At 41.3% G+C, this 14370-nt stretch overlaps 1 long non-coding RNA gene across 1 annotated transcript; it reads right to left on the minus strand.

The window, feature by feature from the left end:
* Nucleotides 1-12445: 12445 nt before the first annotated feature.
* LOC124869066 lies at nucleotides 12446-13989 on the minus strand. The gene is made up of 2 exons (XR_007038473.1): nucleotides 13542-13989; nucleotides 12446-13095 (listed from the first exon to the last, which is right to left on the minus strand). It is a non-coding gene; the product is annotated as an uncharacterized LOC124869066 (long non-coding RNA).
* Nucleotides 13990-14370: the final 381 nt, after the last annotated feature.

The following is a 14370-nucleotide window of genomic DNA, read 5'->3' on the forward strand; positions in this document are numbered from 1 at the left end:
GCTCGCATTCATCTGGACCTTTGTTTTCTTTGTTCTGCAGAAATTCATTAAACATTCAGTCCAAACAGTTTGAAGCACCTACAGTGGAAATGAATCTGAAAGCCGATTAAGAAATGTTATCAGAATCAGAAAAGCTTTATTGCCAAGTACGTTTTTGGACATACAAGGGATTTGTTTTGGCGTAGTCGGTGCAATACAGTACAAATTAAACAGTATAAACATATCTACAATATAATATAAATATATATGCACAGTTTTAAGTGAGTGAGAGTAAATATAGAGCAGTATAAGATGCGAGAGCGGTTCAACAGTGCAGGTGATCATTGTGCAAGTAAAGCAGGAGTCCATGTTGAACGTTAATGTAACGCATAGAGTTACAGGTTACAGGTGTCCTGTCAGCAAAAAAGGGGGGGGGGGGGGGGGGGGGGGGGAAAGGGGAGTGTCAGGGTGGTTTCCGGGCTTTGTTAACCAGGCTGGTGGCAGATGGGAAAAAACTGTTCTTGTGGCGTGAGGTTTTGGTCCGGATGGACCGCAGCCTCCTGCCAGAGGGGAGAGTCTCAAAGAGTCTGAGACCGGGGTGGGAGGGATCAGCCAGAATCTTCCCTGCCCGCTTCACGGTCCTGGAGGTGTACAGTTCCTGGAGCGACAGTAGACTGCAGCCAATCACCTTCTCAGCAGACCGAATGACACGCTGCAGCCTGCCCTTATCCTTGGCTGTAGCAGCGGCGTACCAGATGGTGATGGAGGAGGTGAGGATGGACTCAATGATGGCTGTGTAGAAGTGCACCATCATAGTCTTTGGCAGGTTGAATTTCTTCAGCTGCTGCAGGAAGAACATCCTCTGCTGGGCTTTCTTGATGAGGGAGCTGATGTTTGGCTCCCACTTGAGATCCTGGGAGATGATGGTTCCCAGGAAGCGGAAAGATTCCTCAATGTCAATTGTGGAGTCACAGAGGGTGATGGGGGCAGGTGGGGCTGGGTTCTGCCTGAAGTCCACAACCATCTCCACTGTCTTTAGAGCGTTGAGCTCAAGGTTGTTCTGGCTGCACCAGTCCAACAGATGGTCCACCTCCCATCTGTACGCGGACTCGTCACCATCAGAGATGAGTTCAATCAGGGTGGTGTCGTCCGCAAACTTCAGAAGCTTGACAGACTGGTGACTGGAGGTGCAGCTGTTGGTGTACAGGGAGAAGAGCAGAGGAGAGAGAACACAGCCTTGGGGGGAACCGGTGCTGATGGTCAGGGAGTCAGAGACGTGCTTCCCCAGCCTCACGCGCTGCTTCCTGTCAGACAGGAAGTCAGTGATCCACCTGCAGGTGGAGTCGGGCACACTCAGCTGGGAGAGCTTCTCCTGTAGCAGAACTGGGACGATGGTGTTGAAGGCAGAGCTGAAATCCACAAACAGGATCCTGGCGTAGGTTCCTGTGGAGTCCAGGTGCCGGAGGATGAAGTGAAGGGCTAGGTTGACTGCATCATCTACAGACCTGTTGGCTCTGTAGGCAAACGGCAGGGGGTCCAGGAGGGGGTCGGTGATGTCTTTTAGGTGTGAGAACACAAGGCGCTCAAAGGACTTCATCACCACAGAGGTCAGGGCAACGGGTCTGAAGTCATTAAGCCCTGTGGTCCTTGGCTTCTTGGGAACAGGGACGATGGTGGAGGACTTGAAGCAGGCTGGCACATGACATGTCTCCAGTGAGGTGTTAAAAATGTCTGTGAAGACTGGAGACAGCTGATCAGCGCAGTGCTTCAGGCTGGCTGGTGAGACAGAATCCGGTCCAGCAGCTTTCCGGGGGTTCTGTCTCCTGAAGAGTTTGTTGACGTCCCTCTCCTGGATGGAAAGAGCTGTCCTCGGCGTGGGTAGGGGGCTGGTGGGGGGGAACTTCACGGTGGGGGTTGGAGGTGCCAAGGCCCCTCTTGAGGTTGGGGAGGTGGGGGTGGTGGATTGTGGCTGCAGCTGTTGGGGGGTGTCGTGGGGAATGGTTGCAGGACTGTCCCTTTGTCTTTCAAAGCGGCAGTAGAACTCGTTCAGGTCGTTGGCGAGGCGTCGGTCGTTGATGGAGTGGGGGGCTTTCGGCTTGTAGTTGGTGATTTGCTTGAGCCCTTTCCAGACAGACGCAGAGTCATTGGCTGAGAACTGGTTTTGGAGCTTCTCAGAGTACAGTCGTTTGGCCTCTTTCACTGCCTTGCCAAACTTGTACTTAGCCTCTCTGTATATGTCTTTGTCCCCACTCCTGAAGGCCTCTTCCTTATCCAGTCTTAACCTTCTGAGTTTAGCTGTGAACCAGGGTTTGTCGTTGTTGTAACTCACTCTGGTGCATGATGGTACACAGCTGTCCTCACAGAAGCTGATGTAGGAAGTCACAGCCTCTGTGTACTCGTCCAGACTGTTGGTAGTAGTCCTGAACACATCCCAGTCTGTACAGCCTAAACACGCCTGGAGATTCTCCACAGCACTCACTGCTCCACTTCCTTGTCGTCCTCACAACAGGTTTGCAGAGCTTTAGTTTCTGCCTGTATGCAGGAATCAGGTGGACCATGATGTGGTCGGATTGGCCCAGTGCAGCACGTGGGACGGCGTGATAAGCGTCTCTGATGGTGATGTAACAGTGATCCAGAATGTTGTCCTCTCTGGTCGTACATTTAATAAACTGTCTATATTTGGAGAGTTCGTGGGTCGCCAGCGACGATTACTAAGGAGTCCGGGAGCTGGAATCCTGCCAGCTGCAGCGCAGAGTCCGGTATTAATCCACACAGTCACGTCTCCGTGAAGCACAAAACTGCCGATGAATAAAAGTCCCTGTTTTTCCCCAACAGCAGTTGTAGTTCCTCAATTTTGTTGGGAAGTGAGCGCACGTTAGAGAGAAATATTCCAGGTAACGGTGTTCGTAGTCCACGCTGGCGAAGACGTACCAGCACCCCAGCCCGTTTCCCTCTCTTCCGACGTTTCACTGCGTGAGCAAAGGTGAGCGCACCTTTGACCAGAATGTCCAAAAATTCCAGAGCAGTAGGCAGAAAAGTGGGAAATAACTCCTCTGGTGTAGTAGCCCTGATGTTCATGAGTTCTTCTCTGGTGAGAGAGCTCCGGGTACCATCACAGAAGACCGTTTTAAAGCAAAAAACAAGACAAAACAATGCGCACCAACACGCCAAGGCAACCATCTTCGGCGCCATTATTCTTACATAATGGTTCAAAATCAATATTCTCTTACTGTACCAGCAGCATTATAGTGTCATATTGTTTATTTTGAAAAAGTTGTTCAGAGGGATGCTGGACTCTGGAAATCGGTAATATATTGGGCTGTGCTAACAGAACCATCAAACATCTTGTTGCAAGTACTCAACCGGATCTCAGGAAACGTGAGATACAAGATACAAATTAACTGCCAAAGATTTGAGAAGAATCAAACATGAAGTTAACGTTCTCCTCCAGTGCTGCCATATTCCAGAACTACAGCGTACCTGGGCTGCACAAGGTGTTGGCCACAAGAGATGTGGTCAAGGCAGGTTGAAACCTGACCACCACTGAATAAGACGCATAAGATGAAGACCTTTTTTTAAGTAACAGAAATTGCAGCACTGAGATCTAACAGAACCAGTACAGACACAAGTCCAGATTAGAGAAATAATAATGGAAGACTGGATATAGGTCTGTAATTCTTTTAAGTCACCTTGATCAAGCGAAGGTTTCTTAAGTAAAGGTTTAATTACAGCTACCTTAAAAGCCTGTGGTACATATCCATTTACTAAGGATAGATTAATCATATCTAAAATGGGGCTGGTAATCAGAGGGAACCCTCCCTAAATAATTTGGTTGGGATTGGGTCTAACATACAAGTTATCTAGATGAAGCTAATATTTCTGATAACTCAGGAAGATCCACAGGATCAAAGTCCAAACACGTATCAGGTTCTACAGTTACTTCCAATGTTGTCTCACTTGCTGAGGATGAAGTAATCATCTTCGGGAGTATGTCAAAGATTTTGTTTTTAATAGAATCAATTTTATTTAAGAAGAATCCCATAAAGTCATGACTGCTGAGAGCTTTGGGAATGGATGGCTCAACAGAGCTATGACTTTGTGTAAGTTTAGCAACTGTACTAAAGAGAAACCTAAGATTATTCTTGTTCTCTTCTATTAATGATGAGAAATAAGCTGTTCTAGCTTGGCGAAGAGTCTTTTTATACAACAGTAGGCTATTTTTCCAGATTAAGTAGGAATCCTCTAGATGTGTAGAGCGCCATTTTCTCTCAAAGTTTCTAACATTGAGCTTTAAAGTACACAGCTCTGAATTAAACCAAGGAGCTAGCCTCCTATGAATGATTACCTTCTTTTTCAAGGGGGCTGCATTGTCTAATGCATCACGCAATGATGAAGTAACACTATGAACAAGAGAATCAATTTGTGAAGGGGAAGAAACAAAATTATTGCCCTCCACTGTGTTTTTCTGTGATAATGAAGAAATTAAAAGTGGAACAGATTCTTTAAAGGTTGTTACAGCATTGTCTGATAATGATCTACTATAATGAAATTATCTTTCAGGTGTGGAGTACTTGGTTAAATTAAACTCAAAGGTTATTAAGAAATGGTCAGACAGGACAGGGTTATGAGAGAATATTATGTCTTTACACTCAATGCCATATGTCAGCACAAGGTCCAGAGAATGAAGACAAAGGTGGGTAGGTTTGTTAATGTTTTGAGCAAAGCCTAATTGAGCCTAAGATAGCATTAAACACTATATTTAGGCTATCACTTTCAGCGTCAACATGAATGTTAAAATCCCCCACTATAATAACTTTATCTGTATTTAACACTAAATCAGATAAAAGGTCTGAAAACTGATTTAAAAATTGAGAGTAAGGGCCTGGTGGATGGTACAAAACAACAAACAGAAGTGGTTTTAGTGCTTTGCAATTTGGATGAGGAAAACTAAGGATTAAATATTCAAAAGAGTTGTAGCTATTGATTGGTCTGGGACTAGTCAATAAATCGGACTGAAAGATTGTTGCTACTCCTCCTCCTCGCCCGGTATTTCGAGGAATGTGAAAATTTAAATAATTGGTAGGAGTTGACTCATTTATAGCAACATAATCCTCTTGCTGCAGCCAGGTTTCTGTGAGGCAAAATAAATCAATCTGATTGTCACAAATCAGGTCACTAACTAGCAAAGTCTTTGAAAAGAGAGATCTTATGTTCACTAAGCCACATTTAATTGTTTTATTTTTCTTTTCAGTCTGAATTGTGTTTATTTTTATGAGATTTTCATGATTTCCTCCTTTTACATTATTTTTTAATCTATTCAATTTTGGCCGTGGGCGAGACACTGTCTTAATAGGGTAATGGGTGGGTAACAGGACAGAAGCTGCAGAGAGGAGTGTTAAACTACGACCCTGCTTCCTGTATTTTTAAATGTGTTCAAATAACAGTTTGGTAAATACATGTTTTATTTAAAATAGGTTTTACAAAAGGTTTTGGAAATTCTTCTGCGGTCCTTTTAAGATACAGTAACAAACTAAATCTAATCAAAGATGGCTATAATACACACCTCACCGTCTGGGTCACTCCAGGAAAACTGAGTAAGACCCAAAAGGGTCCCTGCAGAAAGTGCTTCACAAAAAAATCAAAACTGTTTTTAAGATTTTGGATTTTTAACTCTGAAATCCTTTAATCAGAGTCAGTCATATTCAGAGGTATAAAGTTTGTGATTTTTTAAAATCACATATCCATAACTTTTTCGTAATACTACCACCTGGCTGAGTGTGGGTCTTTTTGGTTTGTTGAGGCTATTTTGTGTTGTGATGTTATAGTTTATTTCTATGAAATAATTCAACAAAATCCAACTCTTTTTACTCTGTGGCCAACTAGTAGTTAAATATGTCATCCCATAAAAAAAGTAAAATTCTGATTTCAACTCGGGCTGTAAAGGTAGTTGTAAATTTCATTCCAAGCGAAGGCTAAATTCCAGTATATCCCCAAAAAATATTTGAATGGCTGTGAAATGCAAAGCCATCTGGATTAAGGGTCCTAAGTGTGCTGTACAACTTTTAAATTATTTAGGTGTGATGAGAAGTTCTAAAAGAAAATTCAAAACCAGATTCACAGGTTACCATCAAGCGTAGGATTTACCAAGGTAAGTTCTGTCTTTAGTACTCTTCTTCATAGGTCTGATCCCCCTCAGCCAGCTCATGCAAAAGAGTGGCTATGGATCAATCATGAGCAGCCTCTTTATGGATTACATCAACTGTATGCCAAGAATGATCGAGCTATTGACTGATTAATCCATCTAACAAGGATATACAGCAAAGACACTGGAATGTGATTCAGATGGCTAAAATGTGTCAAAGAGAGGCATCACAATCATAAATGAAGAGGTTAAACTACTAATATGTCTTACTAGTCAGCAGTAATCCCACTGGTATAACAGCCTGGCTCAAAGGAAGAGATGGGTGTCACTGATATCAAAACAAGGAAGCCTCTCATAACTGCACTGAGGGGTTTTTAACCAAAGTCCAGCATCCTGAAGCTGTATGCCCAGCGGAAGCAGCAAGGTAAATAACTAGTGAGCATCAGAGACACCATCTAAGATGCAATGCACAAATGCTGGAGAACATCTCATGTTGTATAAAAAGACCTCATGATGAAGTGCTGAAGCAATGTCTCAGGCAGCAGCAACTCTGTGCAAGAACAGAACCAGAAGGAACCATTTTTAAATGATAGTTCCCTGCATGGGACGTACCACTAGCGGATTAAGGAAGTGGCTGATGCCAAGGTTCTTACCAATGACTCGAGAGGGGCGGACTAAAGGGCAGCAGAAAGGGACTGATCGAGGCAGCACAGGACCAGGCAGTCATTGCAAGAGAAATAGAGGCCAAAAGTCTGCCACATCACACTGGAACCAAGATGCATGCTATGCACAGATGGCCCTGAAACAATCCAGCAAATAAAACCTGTGTGTATGACACTGGCAGCAGACGAATACAGGGAACGGCATGACCAAGCGGCTTTAAAAGTATGAATGAATGAATGAATGAATGAATGAATGACTAACTAATGTGGGGTGGAAGTCCAACATTCAAAGAGGGAGATATGGGGCAAGAACGCTGTCAAAAACAATGTGTATGTAAAGACGGAAAGGTGTGCATATTAGTCAATAGTTGTGCATAAGTAAAATAAGTAAAAAGAGTTATATTTTCTTTATAAGAATACAAAATAAAATGCTACAGCTTCAACAAATTGCAAACACAAAGTTCAAGTTTACACTTGTGGTTTATTCTTTATGAATACAATATGCTATAACAGTTTGTGAATGCGATTTCTTTTCTATGAGAATACGAATTTACATCAGCAACTTGGCGTCACGTGATTTCAGGCTGGTTAGTGGAGCACAGTTACTCGTTTTGCGTTGCACATGCGCTGTCACACTCCTCACGCCAGTAAACGTAGTGCCGGAATTGGAGATAATTCAGTCTAAAAGGAATATTCGGAACAGAGGGGAGATAGGGGGGGAATCAAGAGTATTATAAATATAAGTATTGTTCTTATTTTTATGAAATACAAAGCTAAAACATAGAATATAGTGGGTGGAGTTATACAATGATGTACAGTAGGTGGCGGTATGCACCTCTGAATTTGTTGCGAACCACCAGCAGATGATATATATATACAGTACAGACCAAAAGTTTGGACACACCTTCTCATTCAAAGAGTTGTCTTTATTTTCATGACTATGAATATTGTAGCTTCACACTGAAGGCATCAAAACTATGAATTAACACATGTGGGATTATATACTGAAAAGAAAATGTGAAACAACTGAAAATATGTCTTATATTCTAGGTTCTTCAAAGTAGCCACCTTTTGCTTTGATTACTGCTCCGCACACTCTTGGCATTCTGTTGATGAGCTTTAAGAGGTAGTCACCTGAAATGGTTTTCACTTCACAGGTGTGCCCTGTCAGGTTTAATAAGTGGGATTTCAAGCCTTATAAATGGGGTTGGGACCATCAGTTGTGTTGTGCAGGAGGTGGATACAGTACACAGCTGATAGTCCTACTGAATAGACTGTTAGAATTTGTATTATGGCAAGAAAAAAGCAGCTAAGTAAAGAAAAACAAGTGGCCATCATTACTTTAAGAAATGAAGGTCAGTCAGTCCGAACAATTGGGAAAACTTTGAAAGAGTCCCCAAGTGCAGTCGCAAAAACCATCAAGCGCTACAAAGAAACTGGCTCACATGAGGACTGCCCCAGGAAAGGAAGACCAAGAGTCACCTCTGCTGCGGACGATAAGTTCATCCGAGTCACCAGCCTCAGAAATCACTGGTTAACAGCAGCTCAGATTAGAGAACAGGTCAATGCCACACAGAGTTCTAGCAGCAGAGACATCTCTAGAACAACTGTTAAGAGGAGACTGTGTGAATTAGGCCTTCATGGTAAAATAGTTGCTAGGAAACCACTGCTGAGGACAGGCAACAAGCAGAAGAGACTTGTTTGGGCTAAAGAACACAAGGAACGGACATTAGACCAGTGGAAATCTGTGCTTTGGTCTGATGAGTCCAAGTTTGAGATCTTTGGTTCCAACCACCGTGTCTTTGTGAGGTGCAGAAGAGGTGAAAGGATGGACTCTACATGCCTGGTTCCCACCGTGAAGCATGGAGGAGGAGGTGTGATGGTGTGGGGGTGCTTTGCTGGTGACACTGTTGAGGATGTATTCAAAATTGAAGGCATACTGAACCAGCATGGCTACCACAGCATCTTGCAGTGGCATGCTATTCCATCTGGTTTGCGTTTAGTTGGAGCATCATTTATTTTTCAACAGGACAATGACCCCAAACACACCTCCAGGCTGTGTAAGGGCTATTTGACTAAGAAGGAGAGTGATGGGGTGCTGCGCCAGATGACCTGGCCTCCACAGTCACCGGACCTGAACCCAATCAAGATGGTTTGGGGTGAGCTGGACCACAGAGTGAAGGCAAAAGGGCCAACAAGTGCTAAGCATCTCTGGGAACTCCTTCAAGACTGTTGGAAAACCATTTCAGGTGACGACCTCTTGAAGCTCATCAACAGAATACCAAGAGTGTGCGGAGCAGTAATCAAAGCAAAAGGTGGCTACTTTGAAGAACCTAGAATATAAGACATATTTTCAGTTGTTTCACACTTGTTTGTTCAGTATATAATTCCACATGTGTTAATTCATAGTTTTGATGCCTTCAGTGTGAAGCTACAATATTCATAGTCATGAAAATAAAGAAAACTCTTTGAATGAGAAAGTGTGTCCAAACTTTTGGTCTGTACTGTATATGTTATAACTATATTGTTTGCTGTGGTTAAATTGTTTAAGTTGTCTCCATAGACTCTTTAAGTTCTTTTTCTTTTCACAGTTAGCGTCTTTTTTGAAAGCAACTTTTTCATTTGTGTGTTAAGCACATTATAAATCAGGTTTAACTCAGCCATGGATGGAACAATTTTTTAAACCAAGGTGGAAAACTTTTTTATGGTGAACCTTATGTATAATGATGGTGCAAATACTCTGTGAGAATGCGTATGAAGACTAACTGATTCTTCTTGCCTTTTACCAGATTATGTTTTGTCCATTTTGTGGTGGGAACCTTCATGTCGTTCTGTCCTATTGTGGCTCATGTGGGAGAAATATTCAGTTTTTAAGGAGTCATCAAGATGACGGTATGTTTTGCTCTGATAGTTGGTGATGTCATATACATTACTGACTTTGTACTGTTTATTCACCATTCAGTAAATATAGATGAAAACAAAGTTTATGAATACGGCACATTTTCTATTATTATATCTAGTGTCTCATTCCTTCCCCTCAGATCCTGAAAACACAACTGCAGATGATCTTATCATGAAGTATTTCACAGAGGGCCACAGTTATGAAGTAATAAGAGATTTCCTTACAGCCAAACGCAATATTTCAGTGAGTCTTAGCACTTTAAAAAGAAGATTACAAAGTGTAGGCCTGACCAGGAGGACAAAGTACACACCAATTGCTACTGTGCAGGCAGCCATTTCTGATGAACTTAAGGGATCAGGTCAACTGCTGGGTTACCGAGCGATGTGGCAGACCCTTAAACAGAAGTATTCTCTTATCATCAGAAGAGGGGATGTGATGCGACTAATGGGAGAATTGGATCCGTCTGCAGTAGAAAACAGGTCTAGACGAAGATTTGTCCGCAGAGCATATCATTCAGTGGGACCCAATGAAATTTGGCATGTTGATGGGTATGACAAATTAAAACCCTATGGAATTGCGATAGGTGGCTGCATTGATGGGTTCTCCAGAAAAATCATGTGGCTCAAATGTGGAAAGTCCAACAATGAATATTGGATCATTGCTCAAAATTATATGCAGTGTATTTCTAAGTTTGGAGTTTTTCCAATGCGCCTCCGGACTGACTGCGGAACAGAAAATGGACTGATGGCAGCACTTCACTGTTCCTTGAGATCATTGCACACAAATGAATTTGCAGGAGCCAAAAGCCACATGTATGGGACTTCAACATCCAACCAACGTATTGAAAGCTGATGGTCCTACTTTCGGAAACAAAGGTTTTTTCACATAATTCTTCTTGTTGAAGTTATTATGGATGTATGGTGTATCTACTTGACATTTCTGTATTTGTTACATGTGATTATTCTGATCTATACACACTTTTACATCTGGCTTTATCATATATACTAGTGTTAGCTAGAAACTATATGTGTTCATTTTAAAATTGCTTTCATATAACAGCTTCTTTAACTATTGAAAATTGCAGTACATCTCTAAATGCAACTTCTATCCTTGTTGAGTGTTTTCTTAGGGCCAAAGTCCATCTTAATAAGATCTTTGTACTTTAACTAGGAGTCAGTTTTGGATGGAACTGTTCAATGACTTGAGGGAAAGGCACCTCTTCGATGGGAGCAGACAACACATGAGTCTGGTGCAATACTGTTTCCTATGGAACACTCACGCTATTCATCCTGTTCACCAGTCCAAGTGCCCATCTGGTAAACCACAGGCTATGTATCACTTGCCTCACAAGTGAATATTGCATTTTCATGTTAAAACAAAAGGACAATTGGATAATGCGTTTCATTATAAAGCATACATACATTTATTTTAATTTTATTGTATTTGACAGGGATAGATACTAGAAACACAGATCAAGACAATCTGATTCCAGCATCACATCATTTGTAGCCATACCTAATTTGCAACAACCATCCCGGGAAGGATCTTTAATAGATAGTTTAAATGAGAAATTAAAGCTGCAGCATGTAACGTTTATGGAAAATATGGTTTTTACATATTTGTTAAAATTATCATTATGTCATCACAGTATAAGACAGGTAATCTATGAAAGAAATTCAAGCTCTTCTGCCTTCTCCCAGTATTAAATGCAGAAATCCATCACTCAGTCAGAAACAACCAATCAGAGCCAGGAGGAGGGTCTAAGCAAAAACCATATTTTTGTAAAACTTACATACTGCAGCTTTAAGACCAACAGTAAATACAATAAAATGACACAAAAAAATATAAAACAATGTATTTAAAACTACTGAATCAAAAACAATTACAAAATTTAATAATGAGAACAGTTCTGGTTCACCATCAGCCAATTCTTAAGGTTTGAAATCAATATTATGTCACTAAAGGTCTTAAAATGAGATGGTAGTGAGTTCCAAAGCTTACAACTCTTAACAGAGAAGGCTGTCTGTCCAAAGGTTGTCCTACAAAACGGTATTCTACAGTCATGATTTGTGGTGCTTCTAGTGACGCTACAGAGTATTATACAAGGTACACATCGCATTAGATATTGTCATTATTCTTTAAAACTCTTCCCACTGCCAGTTTTTGCCCCCATGCCATTAGACAAACACCCCAAAAATAATGTCCATACAAGAATACATATTTCTTTCTTTTGTATCTTTGAAATATCATGCTGCGACTCAAACTATAGACATGCAAACAACAAATACAATTTGTAGCATTTTTACTCTGTTACTTTAGATCCTGATTATTATTAATATAGTAATTTTGGGTCTCTGCATTCTGGTCTTGTAACTAACAATGGGATGGAATGGCATTAAAATAAAATATGCCTGTAAGGAAAGTAAGCTTAGTTTTTTGCAATTGTCAGTAAATGTGGACCTTTTTTGTACTTCCTGTGAGATTTAACGGCAGAAATTGTGGATTCCCTGCATCTGCACAAGCCCTGAGCCAGTTCAACACCCTCATGCCCACAGCAGGAACTCCAAGTGATGATGATGATGAACAGGAAATTGGTTTGAAGAACTGCAGCGACAAAGTGGTTAGCCACCACCTCTTCAGTGGGAAGCTGCTGTGGAAATCTACATCACTCTGAAGAACATGGCTGATCTATAAAATGTTAAGACTGTAAAATACACAACAACCCTTTTCATAACTTTGAATACAATGTAAACAGAAAAGTCAGTCAGGTCTTGTTTATTTTCAGTAGCAATACAGAGACTGTTGCTTAAAATCAACAGCAGTTATTTATACAATCTGACAAAATAGATAATATGTTATAAACAGTGTTGCTTTCAACAATATCATTGAGACTTACTCACTACTGTCTGGACATTTAATTGATGATGTGTTGTCTTTCAGACCAAACTACGCAACAAAACAAAAATGCTGAAATGGTCAACTGGTCCCAATGTGGGGACAAACAAATGCAGTAGAACTCAAAACCAACTGGTTTAGTGTGGATACACTAACACAGAAGAACTAGAACTCACAACCTTTACAGGTCTGGCTCAAGATACCAACACCTGCATGCTGACTAAAGGCATCCAAAGCCAGGGGAATTCCTAATCCCAAAGTTCATATTCTCCTTAAATGTGTTGTAATTGTCCAAGAGAGGCAGCTTTAAAGTGTTGGCACATGTATTTGCTATGGGAAATTTTGAGCTGTTAAAAAATTCAAGACATGGCTGAGGGTCCAAACCAGCATGAGGTATGCATGGAGTGCTTTTCCTCCAATGACTTCACATGTTTGAAGCACCCTGCAGTCTGCAACATGGTACTTTGCTGTACCATTAAGTCTCTTAGGGTTTTTAATGAGAAAGCATTCTGGATCTAGAAAAAAAAAGGAGATGAAGTTTACTCATTTCAGATTAAAGAAAGCCATTATATATAATTACAAATATCTGAACAATACATTGAAAGTACATTTTAAAGGAGACAAAACTGCTTACATTTATAACACACAACCTTACAGTAATGACTATCATACCTCTTGTAACACTTTCCCTATTTCTTCATCTGTAACGTCTGCTACAGATGAGTGGAAACTGGACTGCCCTGAGATGTAGCTAACCAAATCCCTTGAAAGGAAATTTGGGGCAGGTCCACCATGTACTATGGACATGGCAATCATCTTCTCTGCCAAACTATACTCATCCTCTCTGATTGCTGCTCGTGGAAATGCAGAGTAATTGAGTGGTCAATCATTTTAAATATCACAAAAACATGGCATGGTTGAATAATTCAGTTATTTTAAAACATTCCAGACAAAATAGTACCATTGGAATTGTAGACAAAGTAGCAACTTTCTGCAGGTCCATCAAATATGGATCGTTCATTCAGAGTTTTCATCAGAAGTGAGAGGAATTCCCTTTTTGGTCCACCTGTATCGATACCCTCCTCAAACCTGCCAGCATCATCTGAAAACTTCACAAGGAGATCCTTCTTTTCAGACAATGTTGCTCTTGAATCCTCTGACGGCTCCATCCCAGATGTCAGAGCGGCAGATGTTAAGTCTGCTTACAGCGTGGCGTTCAATTTGGAGTGCCAGGTTTACAATTATTTGTGATGCAGAGAGCTGTTCCACTCTACCAATAGACAAATAGTGACTACGACCGTACTACTTTATTAGCTGTCAGGGTGGAATGAGTTGATCAAGTCAAACCACAGTTGAACAACAGAAAGTGAGACAAAGACTCGGTTTTACTCGCTGCAAGGGCAACCACACACGAGGGTGTGAGCTACAAATGTAGTTGCCTCAGCTCTGTTTATTTATACAGTAGAGTGTACAGACATATCAGATGGGTGTGTGACATTTACAAGTTTCAGTTGGGGAGTGGAAACAGGGACAGTTGGTACTGCCTTCGGTTATTGCAAGACCAGCTGCACACAGACCAAGATAACAATTGAGTACAGCCAGACACTGGGTCACATTTACATGTGATGGTTAGAATAGAGACAGAATGTTCCAGACACTGAATTACATCTGCATGTGACTATTAGAATAGGGAAGAAATGCATGTGAGTGATAATTAGTGAACATTAATGTATAAACATTCAACCTAACATTAGCTTAAAGCATAACAGCTGATGTAATTAACCTGAAAA

The sequence above is a fragment of the Girardinichthys multiradiatus genome, chromosome 5, assembly GCF_021462225.1.
Source record: "Girardinichthys multiradiatus isolate DD_20200921_A chromosome 5, DD_fGirMul_XY1, whole genome shotgun sequence".
Taxonomy (NCBI): Eukaryota; Metazoa; Chordata; class Actinopteri; order Cyprinodontiformes; family Goodeidae; genus Girardinichthys; species Girardinichthys multiradiatus.